The 24,873-nt window shown below is 41.0% G+C and overlaps 1 protein-coding gene and 1 long non-coding RNA gene across 5 annotated transcripts in view; one reads left to right on the top strand and one right to left on the bottom strand.

The window, feature by feature from the left end:
• Positions 1-24,873, bottom strand: part of AUTS2 (activator of transcription and developmental regulator AUTS2) — a 1,119,628-nt gene that overhangs the window by 1,012,838 nt on the left and 81,917 nt on the right. The gene's annotated exons all lie outside the window — the stretch shown is intronic.
• Positions 1,832-7,665, top strand: LOC132689678 (uncharacterized). The gene is made up of 2 exons (XR_009615112.2): positions 1,832-2,053; positions 7,517-7,665. It is a non-coding gene; the product is annotated as an uncharacterized LOC132689678 (long non-coding RNA).

Genomic DNA, 24,873 nt, shown 5'->3' with positions numbered 1-24,873 from the left:
CATTGTACACCTGAAACTAATATAACACTATGTTAATTATACTTCAATTAAAAAACAAAAACAAACCTATAGTTGCTTTTACTTATGGAGTAACAATAAATACTCAAAGGTCTAAGACATGACCTACGATGTACTTCCCATACATACCACTTGACTCTCCTTACAGAGTATTAAGGTGGCAGTCAGTGTACTACATCCCAAAAAGCCCAGCCAAAAGCCTCACTCTCAGTTTCTTTAATTGTCAAATACATTCTATAACTAGAACATACAACCAGTAACAAGCTTAATTATAACAGTGGGCATTTTAATTGCTTTTGGAAAACTAGCCAACAACCTGTTGTATACAACTTCAAAAGGATGCACTCTCATGAGCTAATTAAGATCTAAACCCTAACAAACTGTAGCTCTCACAGTGATACTCACTTGCAAGCTGCATTACAAGTAAGGTATATAAAAGGATAATTTAGAAATTACTTATGGGAATTAGGGGACTTATTTAACTCAATTTTGCTTTGGATCTTCCCATAATTTAGAGGGCTGGCCTTCAAGAAGACAAAGTCCCCCAGCTGGGAAAGTCAGAATCATTTGCTTTGTCTAAGTCATTTCAGATCATTCCCTATTTGGGTTTATTTAGCTGGCTTGGAAAAGTTTTGGCATTTTTTTAAGAAAATTTTATTTTTTTTACGTTGATTTGTTTTTGAGAGACAGAGAAAAAGTGCGTGCGTGAGTGGGGGAGGAGCAGAGAGAGAGAATCTCAAACAGGCTCCACAGTGTCAGCACAGAGCCCCAAATGGGGCTTGAACTCACGAACTGTGAGATCATGACCTGAGCCAAAATCAAGAGTCAGACACTTAACCAACTGAGCCACCCAGGTTCCCCTAAGAAAAGTTTAAAGAGAGCCAACTAGAAAAAGGAGTAAGACATTTTGTGTGATGTTTCTGAAACAATGAGCCAATGGGCACAGCTCAAAAGGTACCAGTAAAGTTTTCTAAGAAACAGGATAGCATTTTGCATCATTTCTCCTTTGCCCCAGACCTCTCACTTAATAAAGTTTAGAGCTCTGGCTTATTTTATTAAAAGGACAAAACCCTCATCATGAAAAGATTCAACAGAAAGAAAAATGTCTGGTTTTGCCCTTTCCTCTCTGAGTCAGCACATGCTTGCAGCAAACTCAGAGAACAAAAGTACCTCCTTACCTGCAACGATGAGATGATTCTGATTCACCATCTTTAAGAAGACCACTCTCATGGGCAAAAACTTTTCCAAACCATCAGAATGGCCATGTGGGCCTGATTCAACACCAAGAATGAGAAGTTACAGTAAAAACATTATGGAGTGAAAATTTCTGGTTGTACTGAAGAACACCTTAATAACCCACTGTTACCCTCCGTTAGGCTAACTCATTCTTCTGATATCAAATTTAACTCCACCTGGGGCACTTGGGTAACTCAGTGAGTTAAGCGTCCGACTCTTGATTTCAGCTCAGATCATGACCTCACAGTTGTGAGATGGAGCCCCATGTCAGACTCTACACTGGGTGTGGAGCCTGCTTAAGATTCTCTCTCTCCCTCTGCCCCTCCCTTGCTCGTGCTCAAGCTCTCACGCTTTCTCTCTCTCAAAAAAAAAAATTAACTCCACCTGGACAGCACAATGATTTACACATGGCACCCACATAAAGCCCCGCCTGTAATTCACAGCAACTAATTTAAGTCCAATGAGCTATATGACCCTATTCCTGAAAAAAGGCACAAGAACTTCAGTCTGGTTTCATTGGCATCAGCGCCACCAAAGAGGAAGAAAGGTTTCTAAAGTTTTCCTCTCTGCCCTTAAGCCAATTCTTCCAAGGTAGTCTAAACCCAGCCACTGGACAGCCTTGTGCAATCCTGCTAAGTCTGCTCCTTTGCAATAATCTCCATAGCAATGGGCTCTGTGACCTAACCCACAGCCAAGGAAGCAAGTACTTCAGACACAAACACCCAACCAGGGAGCAAGGACATCAGCTGAGGCATCAGGGATGTCTGAGCTACTTTTGGAGGCTCTGATAAACAAGCAGGTAACACCCCTCCCTCAGCTTCAACAAAAATGTGTATTTCTTTGTAGCAGTAAGTGGAAGGAATTCAATGTGGGACTGGTTGTAGGTCAGAGATCCAATTTTCTCAAAGCATTCTCAATAAGCAACCAAATTCCACAACCTTCAAAAACACCCACAACATAAAGGGTCCTAAATCAAAATTCAATTAAAAAAAGCCACAAAAACATGCTTTTTTTTCATTATCATATATTATTTATTCCCTAAGAGGAAACACAGGAAGGATGCAAACTGCAACCATATGATGGGTTCACAGCTCTCAACCTGATAGATCTCTCATAACAACACAGATACATTATGGGCTAGCCCTGGTTCAAATACTCCAAATACTATAGACCCAGCATTCAGCATAGTGCATGACAGGTGTCGGACATCTCTGTGTCCCTACAGAAGCCACTGCCCATTCCTCTCAAGATACAGTTCTAGATTCACTGACAACCACCACCCCTGTCCCCAAGGAACTGACATCTGGTCACTAACACCCTCCCACGTCTGAACTCCAGAAGCCCACAATCAGAATACATTTACAATGCTTCTGAAAGATGGCCAGTGTCTTTTTGTTTCTATTAGTCATCGGTAAAAAGAGAAAAATCTCAAAAAAATATTTTTTCTTTCAGTCACCCATTAAGAATAAGAGTTTAAGAGAGCTAATCAGTCTGAAACCCTGGGATATTTCTCTGCTTGTGTTTCTGTAGACACTAGCAAAGAGTGTATCAGACAGGGTTAGGTAAACTAAACATCACAGTGTAGTCTCTGAGCCATCCAGACTTTACTTGAACAAACTGCACTTCCATGAAAAGATTCAAAGGATCAAACATGTCACTCAGAACTCATTCTTGGAGTCCCCTTCTGGAACCTGAGAGACAGCCTAAAAGCAAACACCCAGAGAAGTCAGCATCCCATGACCAACAATCCCTAGCCTAGATAGAGACTCTAACCAATTTTTTTTAATAGACAAACCCATAAATACAGACAGCTGTAGATGATATGAAAAAGTATGGGAAGGGCTTTAAGGTTCCCTCTATATGCCAGACGTGTACTAGATTGAAACAGTGTTTAAATGTACCAAATAAAGAAACCATTATTAGCTACATATTTCAGTTAAAAAAATTTTTTTCACAAATGGTAGCTATCATGTTCTCCCACCAAGTGGATTCTCCCTGGTAGACAGTCTAAAGTATATGGGGCACTTGGATGGCTCAGTCAGTTGAACGTTGGACTCTTTTGACTTCAGCTCAGGTCATGACTCCAGGGTCATGGAATTGAGCCCCACGTCGGGCTCCATATTGGCTGTGGAGCCTGCTTGGGATTCATAGTCTCTCCCTCTCTCTCTCCCTCCCCCCCCCACCCCTCTCCTCCACTCACACACTCTCTCTCTCTCTCCTTCCTTCTCTAAGATAAAAATAAATTAAATTAAAAAAACTAGATCTAGAATTTAATCCCACCAGGGCAGGAACTTGGTCTGCTTTGTTCACAAATGTAGCCAGTATCCAGAATAGTGCCAGGCACATTGCATGCATGCAAATGTGTGTGCATGCACATATCTAATGCAAATATCTTTAATCCTCACAACCACCTAGATGAAGAAACCAAAGATTAAGACATTTAAGTAGGATGCCCAAGGTCACAAAGCAGTCAAGTGGCAGCATGACATTTCTTATACCTGTATGTCCTAAGAGTAGATCCATGTATATTGGTTATTAAAACCATTAGGCTTACTGCTTAGTTTACTCAAGCAATCCTTTATTAATAGCTTACTCTAAATTCTGTGTTGAGCTAGATACTGTGAAAGTAGTGTCCACTTCTAGCAACTATTATAAATTATGAAACCAGACAAAGAAAGCAAACTGATGGCACTACAACCTAACCCATGACTAAATCTTACATTTGTAAAAGTTACACTTCTTACAAGGCAAATTTGTATAAAAGAAGCATGCAGATGAGGTCTAATAAAAGCACAGAAGGAACTAATCTGTCCAACATACTGCTGATCTCTCTCTTCCTTTGAAGGAAACCGAAAAACCCTGCTTTAACAATATAAAAAACAGTTTTTTGTTTGTTTTTTTAAAACAGTTTTAAGATGTGATAACTGATCATATTTGACAGTCAAGGAGCAAATCAGGTGCTCCCTATCAAGAAAAAGGCAAAGGAAATGAAAAACATTCCAGGAAAAAAATATCGCAAAGACTCCAGACCTGACCTCCCAGTACCTTTTATGTTGGTTTCCTGAGAACATACCAGCCTTTGTGTACTGCTTAAAGCAGAAGCTTCAACATTCTTGCACCTTACAATATGCAAGAGATCATGTAACCAAATGAGGTAAAGTGTAATCTCATCACACAATACAACACAAACAGCTGTGAGTTCCTAGTTAAAGGACAGCAGCTCAATTCAGCTGCACACCTGCAATTATTTAATGTCTAGTTAAGCTTGTCTCCATTTAATAAATTACTTGATAATCACAAAGAGAAAGGGAAGAAAAGACATAAGCCACAATTGAGAACTGGAGACAAGGGTAGGAATTAACAAACAAGGATAAAGAAAAACCCCTCACAAAAGGTCTGGGGAACAACAACGTAGCTGAGACGCACAAATTCAGTAATTCAAGGTGACACATGTTTTCTCAGCTTCTGCTTCTGTGCCACACAGGCTGTCAGCCACGGGAGAGGGCTGCCCCCTACCCTCAGTGTGCTCACCAAGTCCCTGAGCTACTTCTAGGAAGAAGGGCTGAAATTCAGATAAGGATAGAGTTCTCACTTTTCCAGGCAACTGAAAAAGCTGGATTATCAATTTCCCTTTCCACTTAATATAAGAATAGACACTTCCCCAGCCTTCCAACACACAGCCAGCTTTCATCTGTCTGGGAAACCAGAACAGAATGTGCCAGGACAATACACATCTAGAGGCAATATCAAAATCTCATTTTCACCAATGGATTCAGCCATTCCCCCCACCAGCTATTTCCCGAAATTCACCCAAAATAAATGTATTTTTCTTCTATCTTTGCTTCTCCTCCCAACAGCCCTCTGGTAAAACAAAATTGCCAGAAGGAAGAAAACAAAAGGAAAAGGCAGAAAGGGGAGGGGTTAAGTAGAGGAACTTCCATAATACACTGCCAGGGACTAAAATAGGTTCCCCCAAAATTTCTATGTTGCAGTCCTAACTCTTAGTACTTCCAAACATGACCATATTTGGAGATATGGTCTTTTAAAAAGGTAATTAAAATGAGTTTTTTAGATTGGGCCTTAATACTACAGGTGACCCTTAAATAACACAGGTTTGAACTGTGAAGGTCCACTTAAATATAGTACCAAAAATGTGTTTTCCTTATGACTTTCTTAATAACTATTTGCTCTAGCTTACTTTATTGTAATAATACAGTATATAATACATATAACATACAAAATACATGTCAATTGGTTGTTGTTATCAGTAAGGCTTCCAGTCAACAGTATGCTATGAGTAGTTAAGTTTTGGAGGGAGTTAAACTTATACATGCAATTTCCAAAGGTCATCTGTAACTAGTGTCCTTTTAAGAAGAGGACACTTGGACACAACGTGCACTGCACACACAGTAAAAGACCAAGCGAGGACACAGCAAGCAAGAAGGCAGCCATCTGCAAGCCAAGGAGATCGGCCTCCAGAGAAAACAACCCCACCAATATCTTGGTCTGGGACTTCTAGCCTCCAGAATGTGAGATAATGAATTTATTAGGTTTAAGCCACCCAGTCTCTGGTACTTTGTTATGGCAGCACTAGCAAACTAATACAGCCACAAATCAGACAATCAACTCTGAAGAAATAAGTAACTTGCCATAAGTAGGCCCATTCCAAATTCTTCTGATATTCCACTTGGACCCAAATAAAAACACCAACAACTTTGTTGGCGTTTGATCCTTGCTTGTTGGACTATCCCTGGCTACAATCTGATATGGCTAAAATAACATGCATTCTTTCCACACAGCAATTTCTGAAGCCTTAAACTTGGCCAAGGACACTCTACTCAAATCACAAAAGGAGTCAGACACTGATGATCCATCCATGCATTCATTCTATTAGGCACCTACTATTTGCAGGGGAAATGGGAAAAAAAAAAAAAAATTAAGATTTGGGACCAGCTCCTCCTAGTAGTACTAGATGGTACTACTGCTAAGGATGTTATCAGGCTCAACTGAGACAGACACCAAGATCTGTGGAAGCACCTTGTTAGGAATGCCTAACACCTAAGTTTCCAAGTCTAAGAAGACAGAAGAGGAAGACATTTTAGGCATAGAAAACATATAAGCAAAAGGCACAGAAACATAAATGCGGGGACCAGAAGCGAGACTATCAAAATAGTCAAGCTCTAACACAAGGTGCATGACCTTGAACAAATGACAAAAGTCTCTGATGTTGAATTTAATAATGGCATCAGACAATGCTCGCCAAACACTTAGAATGGCGCCTAAGAATGGCCAATGTAAGGCTACTATTGGTGATATTTTGTTTGTGCTGGAAATAGCAGATAGGTCTGTGGGCTGGATGGACCCAGGGATGAGTAAGCCTAAAAATGAGGCTGAAACAGTATTTTGGAGGCAGACTATAAAGAGTCTTCTATGGCACACTACGGAGTTGGGAAAAACAGTACGTCCTACAGACAACAGGAAGCCTCTGGAGGTTTCCTTAGACTTTAGCTGGAACATACAGAGTTTGGGATTTCTGATAGAAGTCTCTAGTGGTCGTGGCACAGTGGACAGCTGGGGGAGAGAGAATGAAGTCAGCTGACAAGTCAGTGCAAGTTGCCGGACAGGAGAAAAAGGAGACAAAGGAGAGGATAGAGTCAAAAGGTACATTTCAGAAGTACAACAGCCAGGACACAGTGACCTCCCAAGATGAAACTTGTTTCAAAAGGAAAATGACAAAGGATTTAATTAAGTTGGCTAGCCAGGTTACTATTTCACACTCTAGAAACACTGTCCTACTTAATTAACTAATTTATATTCTGATGCACTTACACACATGCATACCAAGGAAAAAAAGAAAAGAAAAAAAGCTAGCAAAACATGGCCAAACACACCAGCCCTCCTGACCAATAAACACTCTCTTTAAAGAGCCAAACAACTGCAAAGAGCCTTTATTTTTAGCATTTAACATCTCTGATATTTACTAAAGTTTATAGTTCTTCTTCCTTGGGAGTTATTTTATTGTTTAAGCGGACTGTATTAATATTCGTACTTCCACCCTGACCAAACCAGCAGATGAGAGCAAACAGTTTCCTCTGACTCTTCAACCTGCTGCTATTTTCATACCTAACCTACTCTAAAAGTATAATGATCAGCTCTAAATCTAGGCTTGAAGGCAGAGTACTAAAGGCCAGTACAACATTTACATTTCTCCCAGGCTGAGGCATGGAAATTCAGTGACAAATCAATTTTTTTTCTTTTACAGAGTGTGGGCATGCAGGTTTTTGAGAAGAGGCAATACAGGTGAGAGAAGACCCAGAAGCAGATGGTGGGGATGTCCTTCCAGGAGTCATCTTCATTACCCTGGCAATCTTTAAAGTATTTATCGAGTCAATAAAGCAGACAGTCAAGTGATGGCGGCATGCTGAACAGGTTTCAGACAGGCTACAGGCAATAATACACCGCTATGGCCATTCGCTGGCCCAAGTCAGGCCACCGGTCAGGCTTGCAAAGAAGCGACAGACCACAGATTAGAATTACACAGAAGTTGTACACTGATGTAATGCACACCTCTTGCCCCTGCACACCCCCACAGAAACACATTTATCCTCCACACGGTCCCAGGCTCCTGGCCTTTCACACTATCTTTACACTAATTATTTGTAAACAATCCTGTCTCTTCATCTAGACTGTATGCTCCCGGAGAGGTATGATCCACACTAGAGTCCACCTTTGTATTGTGCCTACAAAACAAGAATTCAGTACCTATTTCGTGAACAGCAGGTTAATCCCGGCAGCATAGAACCCTAAAGAGGAGATGGAAAGCCTCTAGACTCGAGCAATGCTTCCGTAAATTAACATGCAGACAAATGACCTAAGGATCTCGCTAAAATACACATTCTTGAATACCACCCCCTGGAGATTACAACTCAGCAGTTCTGGGGTAGGGTTCCCAAATCTTCATTTCTAACAAGACCTCAAGGAGACTGATGTTGCCGGCCCACTCCGGCTGCCTAGAATAACCTCCCACCTGAAGCAGCAGTCACCCCAAGTGCAATTCTGAGAGGAATACCGTGGGGTAGCTTCTGCGCCCCTCCGTCCACTCCCAGGAGAAAAGGTGACACACCCCAAGGCCACCCAGTCTGCTTCAGGTCCTAGAACTGCTAAAGACGTTCTCCCTTATATACCAAGTTCCCCGGAGTTCAAACGCCTGCCCTGGAGACACTATCGATGTGCCCACAAAGGTCTCTCACTAACTCTTTTTCAAGTCACTCACTTTCCTTCCTTGTCTCCCTGCCTTTGCCTCTTTCTCTTTGCGCTTGCACAACTGGAACCACATCTGAATACTAAACTACAGCCCTTTTATTTGTGCTCTTAGGAAAATATCCCAGGAAAACCGCATGCTTCTCAAGTTACAGGTCCTCCCCTCTCTGAATTTATCTACTTTTCCCATAATAAACCCCCTCCATGCCAGCAATTAATCAGCCCCCAAAGACCACCCAGGAACAGCCAAGGAGAACCCTGCCCTCTCCATAAAGCTGCCTGCCAGCACCATGCGCGTCCCCGAGTCCCTTGCGAGCACAGCAGTGCCTTCATTAGTCACACGAAGAGGTGGGCCAACCTCAGGCTTCCTTCTAGCTCTGCTGCCCTAGAAGAGTATGACCTAAACCCAGGGACACCTGGGAACCATTCCAGATTCTTCCTTTGTTGACACTCTCTTCTTAGAGAGCATCTGGAGAGTCAATGTCAGGAGGCCTGGAGTCAAATCCCAACTCCACCAGCAAGGAGGTCTGTGATGATGAGCTCATCAGATAAGGCATTTGACCCTCCATTTCCTCAACTATAAACTGAGGATAATCATATCTCAGAGCTACTTTGTGAGATTTCACTGAGGTAAATGACATTTGTAAAATTCTCAAACTGCAAGACATGACAGAAATGTTAATTATCGTCTCGCACTGCCAGGTACTCAAATACTGGCTGCATGTATGACATCCGTGTTTGCAGGCTACATTCCCCACAAGGTAAACGAAGTCAAGTTCCACACAACGATGGTCTCTGAAACCACTGCTCTCCACTACTGTTGAGCCACTATTTATTTATTGGCAACTCATCAGGCTCCAGGCCTATGCTAAGCACTTCACACGTGTTATCACATCCAATCCTCATTACCACCTCAATGAGGCAGGTGCTATCATGATCCCCATTTTACAAATGGGGAGAGTAAAGCACAAAACAGTTAAGTAACGTGTTCAAGGTGACACAGCTAGCAGTGGCAAAGAAGGAATCTGAAGCCAGGAGGTCTTATTCTAGAGCCAGTGCCCCTAACTTCCAGGGGAGGCCGACCCCTGCGGGACACAAAGATCCACGCGTGTCTCCGCATGGGAACGGCACCGGCACCTCTGCCCCCACGTTTTAGCTCTGTACTCCGAGAACTCATTCATGGGACAAAATGACAGCATGATGCTCCAGAAAAATTACAGTTATTCATTCTCCCAATTAGCATGTGATGAAGAGAAGGGGGAAATCACCAACTATTTAATGTGCTTGAAACCTGGTCTATGAAAGATTCAGTCGTTTGAAAACCACATCTATAACTGGAAGTAAATCTCAAGAAATATAAACTCGAGGCAAGGTTTTCACTTCAATAACCCTTGTAGTTAATAAGTTTCGCAAGTAAAAGAAGAATATCGGAGGACAGGCTCTACGTTGTATGCCCCAACAACGTAAGCTAGTCAGAGGCTCGGAGGAACCCCCCACATCTGTAACTAGAACATCCCCTGAGGCAGCTTAAGAGTCATAAATTGGATCTGCATCCTTCTTTGGGATGACATACCTGTGACAAGCCCAGAATTCCAGGAGACCTGGACCTCTTTACACCACCTAACATAATTAACAGAGCTAATGACAGCAAAATGGGTAAAAAGAAACAGTAAATCTTTGCAACTTTTCTGTAAGTCTAAAAATACTCCAAAATAGACCAGTTATTTTAAAGCATACAAAAAATAACAAAAAGCCAACAGAAAAACAAGCAACGAATATGACCAGACCGTTCACAAAGAGAAAATACGATCAGATCTAGGATATAGTAAAAGATGCTCAACATTATTAATAAGAAATGCAAACTGAAACCACTTTGAGATACAATTTTTCTCTTATCAGATTGGCAAAAATTCAAAGTTTAACCACAAAACTTGTTGCCAAGGCTTGGGGAAATCCCTACTCTTAAACAGGAATATAAATTGGTACAACCAATACAAATATTCGTACAGAGGATTTGGGCAGTAACTATCAAAATGACAAATGCACATATACTTTGACTAACAATTTCACTCCTGGGAGTTTATCCTACAGATGTATACATACACATGGATGAAATGCCATATAATCAAAATTATTCAAAGCAGCATCACTTGTAAGAGTGAAGAACTAGACACAACCCAAGGTCATTACATATGAACCGATTAAATATGTAAGAGTACAACCATATAATGGACTATTGGGCAGCTTTAAAGATAATTAATTAGGTAGCTCTCTCCATACTGAGATGGAATGATCTCCAAGATATACTGATAATCACAAAAAAGCAAGATGCGGAATGATGTTTATGGTATCGCTGTGTAATACACATTCAAGTATATTTCTATTTGCTTTCAGAAATTATGGAGGATACATAAGAAACCAATAAAATAGTTATGGGAAGCTGAAGAATAGGGCATATGGGTCCAGGGATGGGAATGAGACATCTCTCTATAAAATTTTTATATGGTTTTGATCTTTGAATCATATGACTGTATTACCTACTCAAAAAATAAGCAAAAAAGAAAAATGGACCAAAACACCCATTAATCCCACAACTTATAGAGTCAATCTTTGCTTTTACCTCTACGTGGATTATATTATTCACGGATTATCAGGGACCATTCTCCAAGTTCTATTTCTATTGCTTCCAACATCATGCCTCACATTGCATATAATCTTAGGAGATGCACACAAATTTAATCTTAACCAACAAGAGTATAATCAAAAGCAGAAAAATGAGAACGTGAAAATGTAAACATAAAAAAACTAACATAGTCAAAGACACCTACAATGCTGGGAAAACCATTTTACCTCCTATGTTATCTGTGCCACTCTGCTTCCCTATGACACATATCTACCCCAAATCCAAAACCTCTCTCTCCCCAAGCACAGATAGGAGAGAACTAAGCATTTTTAGAGCAAGTAAGAACTCAAAACTTATTTGTAAGCAAATCTGAGCCCAAAATCATGAATTAAAATCTCAAAACAAAATTTACTAACAACAAAGTGGTTCTGGCTGTCTTCAGTTATTTGACATGTTGGCAGGTGCTGATCAGAACGGACTCAGCAACAGCATGTCTGGGTGACTCCATGGGTTAAGCATCTGACTTCAGCTCAGGTCATGATCTCATGGTTCATTGAGTTTGAGCCCTGCATCAAGCTCTGTGCTGTCAGCTTCATATCCTCTGTCCCCCTCCCTCTCTGCCCCTGCCTCACTTGCACTCTCTCTTTCTCTCAAAATAAATAAACTTTAAAATAAATAGTTTAAAAAAAAAAAAAACTGACTCAGCAATACGTCACCTCCCATGGGATCTCACATATGCTCCTTGTGTCGACTCCAAAACTTTGTGTGCTACAAGGCCATTACAGCAGTCCACAGAGCATGTGTGGTGTCTTAACAGGAGTAGCCAAAATGAGGAGGCCAGCCTGTGACATCACTGATCCTCCCAAGAAAGGGTCCCCAAGCTCACAGATTATAACATTAGATAGTAGACAACTTCCACTTAGTAGGTAAATACTTTTTTAAAAACCCTTTGGGAGACAAGTCATTAAAGTCCAGTTCACCTAAGTGCTATCAAGGGAAAATTATTTGCTTTTCTAGTAGATCAATAAGTAGCTAATAAGGTCAGAGACGAGAAATGAACAATCAATAAAATGGGGAAGGCACTGTAACCGGTCACTGCTTTTAGCCATATCCTTTGTTCCTGTCTAGAGAAGGCTTTCACAGAAAGAAGGAACAACTAACTGTGTTGCTTGATTTTTTTTTAAGTTTATTTATTTATTTTTAGAGAGACTCCAGAGTGGGGGAGGGGAAGAAAGGGAAGGAGACAGGGAGAATCCCAAGCAGACTCTGCACTGCCCGCACAGAGCCCCATGTGGGGCTCCCACAAGATCATGACCTGAGCCGAAACCCAGAGTCAGACGCTTAACCGACTGAGCCACCCAGGCGCCCCATGTGTTGCTTGATTTCTTTCTTTCATATACACACATACACTTGCACACATACTTCATTTCACTGCACTTAAGATTGCGGGACTATTATTAATGGACCACGATCTTCCTTCATAACACTAGAAGGACACAGCAGATCACCCATGGAGAAAACCCTGCTCTGGACAGTTCTATCCGCAACTGTAGTTACCAGGTTTTCACTGGTTTACCCAAAGTCAATGCCCAGAGTTAGGGAAACAAGGGCTTCAGCTCTAGCCTCCCCTGACTCCTCAGGAGTGTCTTAGTGTCTTAATCAGCAGGGCCATGATCTAGAAGTCTCCGTTTCAAAACTGCTGCACTATCACAAAATGTCTGATCTACGTGAAGAGGTGAAGGGAAATGCTGCATGCTGAGGGAGCTACAGAAAGTTCCCCTGGTGCCTCATGAATTTTTGAAGCTGTCTCATAAATCAGTTCAACCAAGATCACTTAACTTGGTCTTGTTACAAATCCTGCTGCCACAGTGGACAGTGTCTGAAATTGTAATTTTAAAATGTAAAAGGAAAAGGGAGAGTAGGAGGGGCCTTCTACAAAAGCTGGGGGTGGAGAGCTGACAATGACAATGACAATGACAATCCTGGAGGTCCTGAATATATAGTGTAGGACGCCCGCCCAGGGAGTCAAAGAAGACAGGGAGCTCATCTGAGAGTGAACAAAATGGTTTGCTGCAGAACATTCTTGTTTCTTTCACTCACACCCACAGGAATAAAACTGAGGTGCTCTAAGAACAGCTTAGACCACCCCTCCTGGCAAATCTAGAGAGCTGATCCACCCCCTAACATCTCCACCACAGCAAGTCTAGGGATCAGGACTGCAGACTTTCTTATGTTAATCCCCTCTCTAAACTGTGAGGTTCCCAGGGACAGAGGCCATTTTATTTATGCCCTGTGCACCTAGCTCAGTGCATGACCACATGGATGCGGTATATAAATCTTCCTTTAATGTTTGCTTAGAAGAGGCAATGCTTCGGAGGAAAGAACAGGGCCCCTCTGCAATTCAGCTCTCTTTTCCTGGCAAAAAAGAGTGTGAGATCTACATCCTAAAGCAGTGATTCTCACAGTAGATTCCTTGATCACCAGGAGTGGCATTACCTGGCAACATGTAAAGCAAAATCTTGCTCCCCCAGCCACACCCCCACCCCCACTGAATCAGAAACCAGGGGTGAGGTCCAGCAATCTGCATTTCAATAAACTCTCCAGGTAATTCTGATGTTCAATGAAGTTTGAAAATCACTGTCAGTTTCTGCCTAAAGATATATGCTATACCTTCCTAACCACCCCTCAGAAGTCAGACAACTAAAGATAACTCTGAACAATTTTTAGATGTTGGAAATAAAAGTTTACATATTAACTAACCATGAGCAGTGTTTTCTGTGACTGTTAACTGCATATGCCATGCTGGTTCAGGGATGTTTACTAATCTATGCCTTTCAACTCAAAGCACAGACCTACATATTTTACCAATGAAAATGCAAAAGTCAGGCCAACAGCTAAAACAGTAGGAAAAAATCCTTTTTACACACTGGACATATTAAGAAATTAATGTTACACGCAGTGACAAGAAGGTCAGACTCCTTAGGGAGAATGGAGGTCATTCTTCATGCATCTCCAATTGAAACAACTACAAGACATTCGGGAAAGTCTTCATTCCTTCTGTACATGGTTAGGCAGTCTTAAGAATTCCAGGTTATCTGTTAGCATTTCTAAAAGGCACATTTAGGGGCACCTGGGTGGCTCAATCAGTTAAGTGGCCCATTCCTGATTTCGGCTCAAGTCACGATCTCACAGTTCATTAGATCGAGCCCTGCGTTGGACCCCACACTGAACATGGAGCCTGCTTGGGATTTTCCCTCTCCTTCTCTCTCTCTCTCTCTCTCAAAATAAACTTAAAAAAAAAATTTCTTAAACCCACAATTAGACATGTGGGTAAGGACATTCAGAATGTTTAAAGAAGAGGTTTTCACATGGTGACATCAATGAGCCTAATTACCCTGTTGCTACTCTGTAAAAACCTTACACCAGTCTGAAAAAATTCTGTGCCCTAAATGGAGTCTGTTTTGGAGGGAAAGAAGCCCAGCTCAGACACTGTTGGCAGCTGTTGACAAAGTATGGCATAACTAAGGAAACCAACCTGGGGAAGGGGCTCTCAGTCTCTTGACCTTTCCCTAAGAGGGGTGACCCAGACAAGAAGATCAAAGGTCCAACTGGCCCTCTGTGGCTGCCACAGTGCACACCAGTCAGCACAGATTTTTAGAAGCCTCAAGTCTGTCGGAATGGCAAAACTAAACTTGCTCTTGGGATTGGAGAAAGTATACGGAAACGCAAACTTTCACACTTGATCTGACAGATGCTTGTGCTTCACTATCCACAGATCTGTTATAATGTCAGGGCCAGCAATTTTAAAATTGTTGTTGGCTTGGGTAATAACACATTTTCATCTAGGGCCTATAAGGCAAAATGCCAGAAAGGGTTTCTTCCTATTTGTAGAATGCAAACAAGCAAACCTTGAGAGTCAAGGAGGCCTCTTCTTTTGTGAGACTGCTCAATAATGCAGAAGCTGCTGGCAGAGAAACCACACTTAAATTATGGTTTTTAAAAAAAAGAAGTCTTAGCACTGTCTAATTTCCATACCTAATTTCAAAATATTCAAAATTAGGGTAATTTTGGTCAAAACATGTTAGTTTTATTCCACCGGTGGGAAAAAATGATTTTAAAATGTTTCATTTAAAACGAAGCAGGATCTTAAGGCATGACAAAATATTATCAAAAAGCAGGTTCTTTAAGGTATGACAAAATATTATAAAAATTACATCGTGCCTATTAATCTCTGCTATCAATCTAGTTTTACAAGAATAGATTTTTTAATGTAATGCTAATTTGCCCAGTGAAATATCTTGGTTAATATATTTCTTAGGGGAGGAGGTATGTTTATTTATTTTTGAAAGAGAAAGAGACAGTGCACGCACCCCTGAGAGGTGGGGTGGAGGAGCAGAGAGAAGGGGACAGAGAGGATCCAAAGCAGGCTCTGTGCTTATAGCAGACAGCATGATACGGGGCTTGAACCCACCAACCGTGAGATCATGACCCAAGTCGAGTTCAGACACTTAACTGAGTCACCCAGGTGCCCTTTGTTTTTAAAAATGAGTATTAAAAAGGACAATGTCTGGGGGCACCTAGGTGGCTCAGTAAGTTAAGCTCAGTCGGTTAAGCGTTCCACTTCAGCTCAGGCCGTGATCTCATGGTTCGTGGGTTCAAGCCCCGCATCAGACTCTCTGCTGTCGGCTTTTGATGTTGTCAAAAGCCAAGAAAAGAGCTGCTTTGGATCCTCTATCCCCCTCTCTCTCTCTCTCAAAAAATAGACATTAAAAAAGAAAAAAAGTACAATGTTTGGTTGGATCTGACTGAAGTGTCATCAAATTCATCCAAATCAGGACCTGACCCTAATCAAGTATCAGAGCAGGATTTTGCAAACTGTTAACGTGTACTTTGCTTTATATCTCATAAGCTAAAATAAGCTGAAAAATAACATAATATGGTACTACATCCATACTGTCAACTCACAAATATTAGATTGTTTCTTTGTTAATGTATTTAAATTGGTCAAAGAAATAATATATGCATATGACAAAACACAGGCTACCTCCTTCTCTCCCATGGATACCCACTTCTGGAAGTGCTTAAAATGTACCCAGAATGCACCCAAAATTTTTGTGCTTTATAAAAACAGTATATGTTTTAAACCCCGTTTATTTTCAAAAACACTTGTCTTTTTGCAAGGCAAGAAAAAGTAATTTTATCTCTCCCTGCCATACCTATACTGAAACTAGAAATAGTGAGGACAGCTTATTAAGTAATGAATTTCAATCTACTTTCAACTTTGAGGGTCAGCACTGCAACTATAATTACCTCTTTTAGATAGCTCCTGTCCACTGAACACCCAAATACAGAACAACAAAGGTCAACTGTACCACTTAGGAAAACCTAATGACTTTAATGAGCATTCTGATCCTTTGTTCCTCTAATGCAGTTTTCCATACACATGGCTGGGCATCAAAATCACCTGGACAGCTTTCAAATATTAAAGACTCCCCATCTTCACTTCATTTAACCAGAATCTCCAGGAGTTGAGACCCAGAAAGCAGGGCTTGCTTTCCATGGACAAATTTCAGAACCGCTACTTGGCAGCAGGGAATAAAAGAGCAGCAAACAACAGTTTCACAGAAGTGTTCCTGCGGCAATCGCTCCTCAGTGTAAGGAAGCCATCACCAAAGATGAAACTGTTTTAAAAGGAGACACCTAAGTGGCAGGAGAAAACATCTGAAAGATAAAATAAAGACCTAGTGCTGTCCATGAAACTCAGAAAATCTCCCTGCCAAATAGTATAAAAACCAGAGTTGTGGTTCTCAAACTTTAGTGGTCATCAGAACCACCTTGAAGGCTTATTAAAGTGGGGAGTGGGGGCAAAAATGAGCATTTCCTGTAAGTTCCCAGATGCTGCTGCTGGTCTGGTAAACAAGGCTTGCAGAACCCCAGGACTGGAGCAATGAGGAGCAAATATGATCTGCGGCAATGCCAGCTTTGTCACTAACTAGCTGCACAACTCTGAGCAAGTCCCAAGTCCTCTAAGTTTTGCCTTTTTCTTCTTTTGAGCTCCTGCACCAGAGCATCTCCTCTGACGCCAACACTCTCTGGGTCTGTGAGATACAAATTCCAGTTGGATTAGCACATGAAATTGCAAGAATCTTCAGGGGTGAAAGGTTCCAGTCCCTGCGACAAGCAATGAATTATATTAACAGCCAGAAATATAACACATGCACACGCACACACACACTCACACACACAGGCAGCACGAGCCTTTTTTTTTTTTATTTTGATGTTGTCAAAAGCCAAGAAAAGTGCTGCTAATGCATATGGCCAAAGGAATAAAATTACCCCCTTTTCTTTTATTTCTATAATCCCATGTCTGTACAAAAAAGCATGAGTTAAATTTCCCCTTAGCACCAAGGACCTCAATTATTCACCAAAAACTTCCTGTGGCTTTACCCCCAAAAGGGAGAAATGGGCTGCTAAATTTATTGAACGTCAAAAATACACCAAGCACATCCTGTTGTTCATCAAGTCTCCACAACTGTATGAAATAAATATCTCCATTTTTCAGATGAAGAAACGGAGGCTCGTGAGCTTAATTTAAGTAACTCACTCATGACAGCACAAATCATTACTGGCACAGTCAAGGTTTGTATTAGGGTTTATACAACTCCAAGCCTCTCACTTTTTTCATGGTACAATGATTTCCCCATCATTTCCATCTACTACATCCCTTTAAAATGTCACAAGAAAAAAAAAATACCTTTCTATGTTAAAGTGAGGAGGATTCTGATGTTTTTAAACTAACTTTGAGGGAGATCATCTTCAAAAAAAAGGTCCATCAGGCAGGGTATACCCCACCAAACTCTTGAATGGCAGAAGTTCCAGGGTATCATTATAAGACTGTTGTACGTAAATTTTCACCCAAGCCTGGAATATTATTCTTAGCTCACTTTGCACAGCACAAACTTCCTTTAATAAGTGGGTTGTTGGAGGATGCAGACCAAAAGAAGATAAAGAAACCATCCCCCACTCCTCACCTACAGCACAACCCAGACTGGTATCTATCATGACCCTTTAAAATGGTCACACTCAGAGCTCTATCAGCTGATCCCAGGAAATATTTCTCCATCTCTCCTTTTAGGAAAAGTTGAACACATATCCCAATCCACTACAAAAATAACAGATAAGAACCAAGTAGAAAGACTTGGATAAGGAATCAAGAAATCAAGAAATGCTATTTTTAATGTTTGCACACTACTGAACTGCATATGTAATGGCCCATACATGTTAGCACTTCCCAACCTTCTATTCATTCAGGTCTCCAATTACATCAGCACTGTAGGATACTTCACATGCCTTTATTTCATAGCCCTATTGGAAGTGTGGCCTTAAATATGAGAAGTTTTTTCTCTTTTTTTTTTTTTTTTTTTTTTTTTTTAATTTTTTTTTTTTTTTTTCAACGTTTTTTATTTTTGGGACAGAGAGAGACAGAGCATGAACAGGGGAGGGGCAGAGAGAGAGGGAGACACAGAATCGGAAACAGGCTCCAGGCTCCGAGCCATCAGCCCAGAGCCTGACGCGGGGCTCGAACTCACGGACCGCGAGATCGTGACCTGGCTGAAGTCGGACGCTTAACCGACTACGCCACCCAGGCGCCCCAAATATGAGAAGTTTTTTAAATGACAGGTGTTTCTATAACAACTCTTCATTGCAAAGAGCAGCCAAGAAAAGTGTCCTCTAAAGACGTGGTTCTTTCTCTTCCATCGCCCTCTCTCAACCATGCTAAAAATTGTTTGTTCTCTCTACAGACCTGGAATAGGCACAAGACTCTGCAATACTCTGCCTTTCCCCTGGAAGCAGTTTTCTACAGGTCAGAAGGTGGTTTCCAGGTAGACTAGGGGTGACTGGCAATGCCACTGCCCTCCCTGAGGCACATCCACATGGCTGCTGTCACCACTGGCCTGGTCCTCAGCTAGATGGCACACTGGGTCACGGCAGGGAGTTAATGAGGCCAAGGTGAGGCATCAGAACCACACAGGGGTCAGTTCACTTGGCCCAGATCCAGGGTTACAAACTTCATTTCTAACCTCAGCCTGAAAAATGCTGGCTGTAATGGAGGGGGTGAAAAAAAAATCCATCCTCCTATAGGAAAAATACTTCCGGCCTTGGATCCCACTTGAGAGCAAATCATTCATAGAGCATCATTAATCCTATCCCAGAGCATCTGCTATATGTGTGGCACTCAGTGAAAGCAATAATAGCCTCTCTTTATTAATCAACTTACTAAGTGACCAACATTGAACTTTCAACCAATATTTATCGAGTACCTACTGTGTGTCATGCTTTGTTGTCTGAGCTATGGATGCAAGAGTAAACAGGAAAAAAAGTCTCTCCCCTCAAATAGCTTCCAATTCAGTAAAGAGAAAACAATGAGTTCATATGATAAAAAATTAATAGAAGTAAAGCAGAGTAGGCATTACAGAATAACTGAATAGAGGAAGGAACTATTTGTACACACATTCAGAGAAAGTCTCTCTGAGGAGGTGACTTTCTGGCAAGCACTTAAGTGGATACCTGACATTTACTATAAGAAATCTTTAGGATAGCCCCATGGGCAGCCCCATGTATTTTACAGATGAGGGCCCAAGGGCTCAAGGTAGTTAAAAGACTTGCCCAAGTTTATGAATATCATGCCCAAGTCACACCTGTTTTGAGAATCAGTAAGAGGAAACCTCACTAAAGTGGACCAGGGATTCAAGAAGGGGAGGCTGGCAGGGTGGGCCATACCACTCCATGTCAATTACAGAAGGAATTGTCAATTACAGGCTCCAACAGACAAAGAGGTACAGAACATATTGCATCTCCTATAAGAAACTGACCACCTCTGCAACTCAACCAATGAGAAACCATCAAAACCCTGAACTCTTGGTTTTCTCCAAGGGACTTTCCTTTAAAACAACACCTCCCAATTCCTTCCTTCTTCTCCATAAAATAAGATTTCTCTCTGTAGGACTTACCTATGGGCTTGCCATAGCTTGCTTGTCCTGAATTACAATTCTCTTGTTCCTGAATAAACCCATTTTTGCTGATAAAATAGCTTTTATTTTTAACGTTAACACCTCACAATGCATTGTGCCCTTTCCGCCACCCAAAGGTATCAAGACACAAGCCTTCACCTCCAGTGCAAGGTGTTATGAAATCCAGAGGTGCTCAAGAGGACTCATTCAGGTACAAAAAGAAATTCAGATCATCTATGTGTACTTATTCTTTTGTCTCCATTAAACTTCTATTTTTGTGTTAGTTTTATATGTATAAATATATATACAAATATACACATTCATATGTAAATATATACACAAATATATACAATATATGTATATAAATATCTATACAATTTAGAAGTGAACAAATATAAAAAGAACTATTACTGGGGCACCTGGGTGGCTCAGTCGGTTAAGCGTCCAACTTTGACTCAGGTTATAAGCTCGCAGTTCATGAGTTTGAGCCCCACATCAGGTTCTGTGCTGACAGCTCAGAGCCTGGAGCCTGCTTCAGATTCTGTGTCTCCCTCTCTCTCTGCCCCTCTCCCACTCATGCTCTGTCTCTGTCTTTGTCTCTCTCTCTCTCTCAAAAATAAATAAAAACATTTAAAAAATATCTTAAGAACTATTACTGATAGAGGCACACAATCATAAATTGCAGGATCACTACACTAGAGAGTAGATGCCAAAGAAATAAACATGGTCCCTCTTTCCAAGGACAGAATATTTTGTTCTGCAAATATATTTTGTTCTGCCTATATTCTGTGAACATAATTATACAGTTCAAGATACAAAATGAAATAAAATAGACCATACAGGTGAATCCAAGGTGTGGCTCACTATGGAGCTGAAACGTTTTCCTCTAGTGCCTCATTCAACCAACATGCAGACCTCCAGCGCTAGGACCTCACGCACTGATGATTACACAGCCTGTTCCCCTGACAGGGAAACCTGTTTACTCCACACTAAAGGGAATCCACCAATTCATTTCAAATTGGTCACCAGACAGCAGCTGTCAACTGGTAATAACTTTTGGTCACTCCCTACCCAGGCTGTTTAATACACATGTAAACATAAGTTTCATAAATTGTTCAAATGTGTATTTACTCAAAACACCATTATGGGTCCATCAGACTGTTACAGGCTATCAGCTAAATAATATGCATTTTTTAAAAGGCTTGGCAGCTTAATACATATTTTTACTGCTCACATAACTCAAAAACAGCCTCAGAGTAAAACGTTTAATTTGACACATAAATAGTCCATTATATGGCCTAATCCTCTTTTGTGTTTTCAAAAAGGGAAGAAAGTGCCAGGGTATTTCAATGTGATAGGAGGAGCACAGCAAAGGAGAGGGGGAAAAAAATAGTCACGCACAGCTGTTGATCTTACTTTAGGGCCAGGCTCAACGGGGTTGGTAAATAAAGGAGTATTTGAAAAGAAAGGGTATCTGGTTATCAGAGGCATTTAGGTTGATCTTTAAAAAAAAAAAAAAAGAAGAAGAAGGAAGGAAGGAAGGAAGGAAGGAAGGAAGGAAGGAAGGAAAAGAAAGAAAGAAAGAAAGAAAGAAAGAAAGAAAGAAAGAAAGAAAGAAAGAGCCTTTATTTGGATAGTCTCCTGGATATTAACCCTCAAACTACCTACTTATCATTTACTTGCAACTACAAATTGACCTGGTAGACTGGTGTTCCTTAAAGTAGGGGCCTGTAACCATAGAAGAACTCTTATTAAGATCTATAACTTATCTATAAACCTGCACACCTTTCTTAAGCTCTCAAAGGCAAATGTGCAATTCACATCTTCTTTAATATGACCAAGAGCTTCTTAGTAGTTCCCTAATAAGTGAGTTAGAAGGTTCGTGAAATCCATTTTGATAAATTAAAATCAGCAAGTTGCCAGAGTATGCAAAGAACTAGAAACTGGGTGTCCCAAGTACTCAGGCTACTCTACGATGCTGCCAAGTACCGGCACACTCACACACCAACACTACAACTCTCAAAGCTCACACTATACTCTAGAAGTCACTGTAACATCAGTGCTGTCTTAAGTCAATCATAGTTTGTAATACTACTATTCTTATACTATATTTTCAATTATAAACTACTATCAGTTCAGTTCTACCGTTAGAAATTTGATTTGTTAGGGGGGCACCTGGGTGGTTCAGTAGGTTGAGCATCCCACTTCGGCTCAGGTCATGATCTCATGGTTTGTGGGTTCAAGCCCCGTGTCGAGCTCTGTGCTGACAGCTCAGAGCCTGGAGCCTGTTTCAGAGTCTGTGTCTCCCTCTCTCTCTGCCTCTCTCCCGCTTATGGTCTCTCTCTCTCACTCTCTCTCAAAAATAAACATTAAAAAAATTAAAAAATTAAAAAAAAAGAAATTTGATTTGTTGAAGATAATCTGGTTAATCTCACAATGTGGAGATACCGTAAGTAGATACATATACAGCTAAAGTAAATATATATATACATAACAAGCCCACCTCCAAAAAAATTACTTGTACAGTAAATCTTCATTTGTGGTTTTATGGTCTTGCTATCTACTATCAAGACAAGTCCAATAAAATTACATTTTTAAGCTTATAGGATACTGCTTTATAAAATAAAAAGTACATATGGCTCATACTAATATTTGCTGATACTGATGCTGAATGGGAAGGGTGATATGAGGAATTTCTGCCCTACCTAACTGGGTTGAGTTCAAACATCTGAGAACCAGTACTCCAGACCAGTTAATTCTTCACCTTTTCTGAGTCAGCCATTTCTGAGAATCTTACAAAAGCTATGATGTTCTTTACAGAATAATACATGCAGGCATTAAAATTTGCATACGGGGACATGTTTATTAATTCTTAAGCCATTACAAACCCAAATTTCATGTGCCAAGACAATCTTGTACTCTTATTTCTCTATGATAAATATTTTCAAAACAATAGATCTTTTACAGTTTCCCAAATATATAAAGGTTAATACTGAATGTTTTTGAAACTGTTTACGAATTCCTGAAATTCTGCAAATATCTCCTCATTCTTAAACACTATCCTCGAGGCCCTTAACCCAATGTTAAGAACCCCCATTCTAGATTTCATTCTGTTTTCATCATCCTTTCAATATAGCCTCAGAAGACTATACTTATTATTTCTTTTTTTTTTTTTTTTTTTTTTTTTTTTTTTATTTATTTTTGGGACAGAGAGAGACAGAGCATGAACGGGGGAGGGGCAGAGAGAGAGGGAGACACAGAATCGGAAACAGGCTCCAGGCTCCGAGCCATCAGCCCAGAGCCTGACGCGGGGCTCGAACTCACGGACCGCGAGATCGTGACCTGGCTGAAGTCGGACGCTTAACCGACTGCGCCACCCAGGCGCCCCTATACTTATTATTTCTTGATGCATGTCAGGATTTGTAAGTATTTTCGGACACAGTGGCACTTGTTTCTTTCCACTACTGAATCTTTCTCCGAAACCCCAAGGTAAAGGTTTTACCCCAGAGAAGAAAATGTCCTATTCTAAAGGTCCTCCATTCCAGTACCTGTGGTCCCTTTACTGTGAATCCACAGATCTTTAAGATTAGAGTATTATTGCCTTCTGTGTTCACATCCCTTCACACTTGAGAAACTTACCATCTCCCGAGGAAATCCATTTCATTTTTTCACAACACTATGAGAAAAGTATTTCTTATATTGATCTGAAATCTGTCTTCCTATAACCTACCTCCAGCAGTCTTTGTTCTCACCCCAAGGTTCCATACACAAGGTTTAATACACCTCTTTTGCTGAAGACAGCCTCTTGAATATTTGAAAACAGAGGACACAGCCTCCCTTGTTCTCTTCTGCCCACTCAGCCTTCACGCTTTCAGGCCTGCCTCACCATCCTGATCATTTTCTCTGAATATTATCACTGTATCTGGGTCTGAACTCAACACTCCAAGACTCTTTTAACAACAGACTGAAAGGCCTAAACCCTTTCTTTGAATGCTTCCACCAGTACAGCCTCATTTTGTGAATTCAACCTCTGCTAGAAACTTCTGTGTCAAAACTCTCTGATCTCAGAAAACATAGCACTATCCTTGGGTCTGGTTTCCCAACTATATTCAGCTCTAATCCTCAGAACTTTCTACAGTCAACAACTTGCCTACCTGGACATCTTCTAAAATTAGAAGACAGCCAAGCAAAAAGTGGGGGAGAAGCGAACTCATTCTAAATTCCCTACGGTAGAGAGGTGGCAAACTGGAGGGAACAGAATTATGATCCACTTTCAACTTTCCCTGTATTTCAAAATGAGCAGGTTCCTATCTAATAAATGCAGTCAGAGAATCTTCCAGAAATGGGCCTAGAAGGAAGGGTAGGCTTTAGATAGAGAAAAAGACAGGTCATTTCATACCCCAGAATGATTTGAGCAGAGGTACAAAGGTGAGGAAGCCTCTGGCACCTTACAGGGATAGGAGTCAATCACTCTGGCTTAAGCAAAAGGTCCACATGGTGTTGCCTGAGGGAGTAAGGCTGGAAAGCAGGCTGGGGTCACAGCATAGAAACCCTTAAAAGCCAGGCTACTGAGTCCCGCTTTCATCCTAGAAGCAGTGGGGAGCCACTAAAGTTTTAAAGCAGGGAAGTAACATGATGAAAGCTATATTTTAGAGATAGTACAGGCCTCTATACACACCAGGCATTTAATCAATGATGCTGACCGGACATATAGATTCAAACTGC

This window comes from Panthera onca, chromosome E3 (assembly GCF_046562875.1).
Source record: "Panthera onca isolate mPanOnc1 chromosome E3, mPanOnc1 haplotype 2, whole genome shotgun sequence".
Lineage (NCBI taxonomy): Eukaryota > Metazoa > Chordata > Mammalia > Carnivora > Felidae > Panthera > Panthera onca.
This window is presented reverse-complemented; position numbering and strand designations above follow the sequence as displayed.